Raw genomic sequence first — 5,885 nt, forward strand, 5'->3', positions numbered from 1 at the left:
TAACTTGTGAGTCTCTTTTTTCCCCCCACTGTGTCAATTCATCTTTTTCTTCATCAAGAAAAGAAAGAAGGAAGGGGGGAAGGAAAGAAGGGAGAAAAAGAGAGAAAGAGAAAGAAAGAGAAAAAGGAAGGAAGAGAGGAAGGGAAGGAGGGAAATATTTTGGCTTGTATCTTACGGAGCAGGAATTAGTCACCAAGAATAAAACATGATAGGAGCAGCCAGGCCAGTACCTGAGAGTAAAATGCCCTCAGCCACACTTGTCCCTACGGAGAGCAGGTAAGGCCTAGAGGCGGGCATTAGGCATACAGAACGTAGAATATCTGATAAATCTCACTGGGCAAAACACCAGCTAGTTATCGAAAAAGCTGATTTCTGTTAATGAAGTAATTTATTTTCTTCATAAGATGGTAGGAAATTCTTGATCTCAAGAATGAGTAAAAATAAATCAAAATAGTAATTACCTACATAAGATAAATGAACCTGTAAAACATTTGGATTAGACACTCAAAAATACTCCAAATCCAAACTCTCCACTATAACTACATGAGCTATTAAGTCGGGATTAGGATCTCCTGAGAGGGAAATACATTCTGTGGATTTTCTAGTCCTTTTTAAATGTAAGAGATTTTTAGTGTTTTGCTCCCTGCAATAGGTTTAAGTGGTTTTCCTGGGCGTCCTCCCTTGCTGTCACTTTAGAATAGAAAACGGGAGGGAGTTAAGAATGAATATATTTGCAGTATCTGTGCTCCCTGGAAGTTGTGTGTCTTACAAGGCTTTCTCCCAGTGCTTCTGACAGCAGTGGAAGGCCACTTAATTATTTCCCTGTCAGTTCCCAGCTCTCAGTATTTGCTCTCTGGACTGAGACACTGTGCCTTTCTCCAGCTGCAGCAACACCACCGTCATGATTATAACTGGTCTCACTACTGCAGAGCAACATGGCTGAGGGTAGCCCGGGCCTTTTGCTAACCTCATTTTTAATAGACAGGGCACAGACAAAACCACAAGTATCTCGTCAGCTAGCAAGGTAACCAAGTTCTTATAGGAACCGTACACCTATTTCAAAAGAACAACCTAAGATTACATGTTTTAAATTGTACTATCTAGTGGTTAAATTATCCAGCTGCACTCGTCCAGACCTTGGCTCCTGGGGAAGATTCCAGTGGGTTGTTAGGCACCTCCACTTATTTTTTGTCGATTCTTGGACACAAGAGTTTATTCTAATGCGACATCTGGACCTGTGCTTTAAACCGACATCTAACCCTCCCCGATCACAGCGCTTCCCGGGAAGCTCTCTTGAGAGGTGACCTTTTACTCTTGCAGGCTTTCAGAACTTAAGTTCTGCTGCTTATCCTCCTATAGAAAGCTCTTCTTCTTTGAGATTCATGCTCTTCTGCTATTCCCTACACCTGCTGCTGTCCTCGACTGACTTCTTTCATTATGATCCTGGCACCTCTTCTCTGTGCACCCAGTTCTTACCACATTTCTGCGAGATGTCAATGTCCACACAGATGATGCCTCCGACACACGGACTCCCATCCCCCGGTGCCCTCTCCTCCCTCCATCTCGTACACGGCCTCACTCTGGAAAATGCCCAAACCTCACACTCACTCACCAAGTCAAGCAACTCCTTTCTGATCTTCCAGCTTGCATGTTGCACTGTCCCCAACCTAACAGTTCTTATTTAACCGTATGGGACCTCTAGTACCCTGACCTTTTATTTCTTCCATATTCATCAGCCCCTATTTCTCTCCCAAGGAAGCAAAAATTCATAATCTATCTTTTTGGCCACTCTCTTCACAACACCCTAAACTTCTTTGCCATCTCCTATCTCCTATCACACCTGAGTGAAAAGAAACTAAACCTGAATGAATCCAACAATTCACTACTCTGCACTTCCAAGAAAATGGAACCACAAAAGCTCCCAACCACGAACCCCACTGGGCCTTCAGTGCTGGAGTTACGCAGTCAACTTGCTCACTCCCTCTATTTCTCTCCATTTCAAATCTTCTAAGCTCTCCTCAAATCTCCATTTCCCACCTTTGGCCCCAGAAGATCATCCCACATCCTGCTTAAAAGAAAAACTGGATGCCATCAGATGGAATCCCCCCATTCCTGCCACCAAGCCATATTCATCCTTCCAGTGTAGAGGTTGCTCCTCCAATTTAATTTCAGGGCCACCTCCTCAGCCCAGCTCTAAATCTCATCCCCTCCCTTCTTCTTAGAGTGGTTATACAATGGACTCTCCTTTTCTCACACTTTATCCCCAATATCTCCCACTCTATTGCATCGTTTCTTAAAACTCTCTCTTGACCCTGTTTCCTTCCTTCTCACTTCTCTACTTCCCTCTCCAGCAAAATTTCTCGAAGTGTTGCATATACACACTGTCTCCATCTCACCTCCCACATACTCAACTCACTCCAGTCTGGCTTTCGTTCCCTCCACTCCACCTAAACGGATCCCATACGATCCTCAGTGACTTCTCCATTGCTAAATCAAACGGACACCTCCCAATCTTTAATCAACTCGACCTTCCAACTGCATGTTATGCCCGACCATTCTCTCTTAGTAGAGATGTTCCCGTCCCTTGATTTCCAAAACTCTGACCTGCTTTGGTGTTCATCATAGCTGCGGCTCTCCAGCCTCTCTCTTTTTCTCCTCCATCAGTTCATCTGCCTCTGCCTAACCATCAGATGTTTCTGTGAGCTCAGTGCGATGGGGTCCACATCTCCATCTTAGGCCCCTTCTCCCCTTAGTTGACATTTCCTCCTTGGAGGGGCTCATCCACTCCGTTGGTTTCTATTACCATCCATAACCTATGAACTCCAAATTTATATCCCAACTCCAGTTCTCTCCTCTGAGCTCCAAGCTTGATGTCTCTACTAAGAGAGAATTTAAACCCAGCATTGTCAAAATTAATTCATAACTGTAGTCTCCGATCCTTAAGCCTCTCTTTTATTCCTGTACTGTTCCTCATCACAGTGTATATGGCAACAGAGTTCATTCAGTGGCCCAAGCTAAATACTCAGGAAATCAGCTTTGAAACTGACGTAGCCTTACTCACTCATACCCAATCAGTCATCGTGCTTTCTTTTCTTTACTACTCCTAAATATCTTTCAAAACCATCAACTTCTCTGTCTTTTCCACCATATCCCCCACCCAAACCCCAAACAGCCATCATCTACTGCCTGGACTCCCACACATCTACTCTTCTGTCCTGAGTCGAACCCATTCTAATAGAATCTAAACTGTAGCCAGATAAATCTTTCCAAAAATAGACTGATCTCATCACTGTCCAGCTTAAAATCACCCCCTTTTGCTCTTAGCATACAGACTAAAATCCTGAAGACGGCCCTTGTCCACCTTACGAGCTCCACCTTGTGATACTCTCTTCCTCCCTCTGTCTGTCTCAGCCTCACTGACTTCCTTTCAGTTCCAGGAACATACTGTAAGCCTTCTCACATCAGGGACTTAGCACTGTTGCTGCCTCGGCTTCAAGGACTCTCTCACTTCTCATCTCTATACTTAGACTAGCTAAGGCCTATTCTTCCTCTAAATCTCAGGTTCAATTTCACTACTTTAAGAAAAAGACCTGAACCCTTCAGAATAGGTCCGATTTCCCTGTTACAGGCTCTCTTTCCTTATCTCCCTCATTAACATGTAAGCCACATGAAGTATATATAGGTTTGGGGTCTTACTTGTTCATCCCTATATCCCTCCACTTGGCATAGTGCCTTGAATACAGTGTATGTGCTCTGTTATTACGTTCAGAAGTATGAATGAATTAATGTTTCCATACCTTCGAATTTGCTGCCTGTGTGCCCTACAACCCTTCCCCATCTGGCAAATGTTTACCCATTCCTCAAGTCTCTGCTTATACATGGCTCCCTTTAATGCCTTCCTTAGGGGCCAAAGCATCCACTCTTACATGTTCTAGGACACCCAGGTAGACTTACATGTTCCTTTCCTGTATTTTAATATCACTGTCATGTTCTCCTTGCTTCTGCTGCCTCTGACCATAGTACTCTTCCCTCCTCTTTGTGAGTCCACCCTCCTCATCCTTCAAGGGCGCTGGTTCCAAGCAGCCTTCCCTAGTAGGAGGGAGAGTCTCTCTAGAACAATTACCTATACCTTCTCCTGTTCCATGGTTCCTTCGTGTCTTATCTTTCCCACTTAGTTCTTGCATCCCGCCTTCTCTCCCCCTCTCAATAATTGCATGCTTCCCTGTCTCTCCCCTTCAATTCCTGCACTTCGCCTTAGCTCTTCTGTTCAGGTATTCTATCCTGCTTATGCCGCCTGCTTGGTTAATGCGTCCTGCTGACCTCTCCTGGTACTCAAGGAAAGTCCAGATTTCAGATTGACTAGTCCATTTTACTTGTTTAAAGAAAAACAGTTGCATTTATTCACAGTTTACTTCTGAACTGTCCCCGACTACAACATGTATTTAAGAAAAAAAATCATTTTATAAATCTTTTCTCTTACTTTCAACACCTTCAGAACACAGTGACCTTTACAGAAATGCCAAATATCCACCAACAACCAGCACAGGAATACTAAAGCATTCACTCCTGTTTCCCCTACACAAGTGCCTCTTACTTCCTTATAGTTATCTCTTGTTGATATCCTGCCACTTGGGAATGTAATATATTCTCTTCCTACCTCTACTTCCAATTCTGTAGAAGATACCAACTGTCAACATGGATGGCAGCAATTTACTAGGACTTCTTTTCTGAAAGAAAGGGAATTTGGCACCATACCTAAGATTTGACCAGAAAAAAGATCCTAAAAGTGTGTCTTGTTGTCTAACTGGAACTAAGAAGGAAAAAGAATTTTAAAAGATTTAAGTTAAAATTAAATTTGTCCACTGATGTATTTTTATTATAGTTCATCAATACTTGGGACATCAGATTCTCAAATATTAATTATTAATGTTGCCCGAGTAGTGGGGACAGCACATGACTTCTCACACCTAAGAGGTGAAATGTCAGATAACAACTCGAGGGGAAAATAAGAGTGAGCAAAACAACCACATACCAACCCCAGGAATCAGGAAGGCCCTAAAGAATGAAATAGAATAACTACAAAGAGCTGAACGATTCTGTCTCCCCATTTTTTCCCCTTGTAGACCTGCTTCCCCAGAATCTATGTGCCTCTGAGCTAACTGTAACACCTAGCAGATGCTTCTCTATTCACTCTATTCAAGCGGAAAGGTGTAGACAGCTAGAAGGGGCAGGGGATGAGTGAGCAAAACTGCTATGTCTGAGTAGGGAAAGATGACTGATATGCTACAAAGACAGAATTTCTGAAGAACATTTTCAAGGTTCTATCTTTATCCTGCAGCACAGAAAACATAAGTCTCTACATATCTGTCTTTTTAGCAGCATGGACTTTACACAGTTCTGTGTGTCATGGGGGTAGTTTGTGGCATTCTGATCTTCAATATGCTGGCTTCTGGTGGGCAAGCATTATGGCGTGTCCAACGACAGCACACCGTAACACCACATGCTGCTCTCATAAAAGGCAGCTGTCACAAAATGTGAGTCATTTGATGGGGGAGTCTTACTTAGAATTCCGAAAGCTGTTTACTTCCGGCATAGCTTTTATCGTGTCAGTCACATCATTAGATAAACACAGGCTCTCTGAGTTGGAAGGGGCGCTGGAGGCTGTACAGCTAGGAGCTGGGTGATGGCCGCCGAGGCGGCCCTGCCTGAGCTGAGTCTCAGCTCTACCACACACACCAGCTATGTGATCCACGGCAATTTATTTAACCAGACTGTGGCTCGATTCCTTTTCAGTATTCAGCAACGCTAACATTTTCTACTCTTTAGGTTTGCATGAGGATAAAATGAAGCAGTGTAAATCAAATACTTAGAATATACACAAGGCT

The sequence above is a fragment of the Ursus arctos genome, unplaced genomic scaffold (genome assembly GCF_023065955.2).
Source record: "Ursus arctos isolate Adak ecotype North America unplaced genomic scaffold, UrsArc2.0 scaffold_14, whole genome shotgun sequence".
In the NCBI taxonomy this organism is placed as follows: Eukaryota; Metazoa; Chordata; class Mammalia; order Carnivora; family Ursidae; genus Ursus; species Ursus arctos.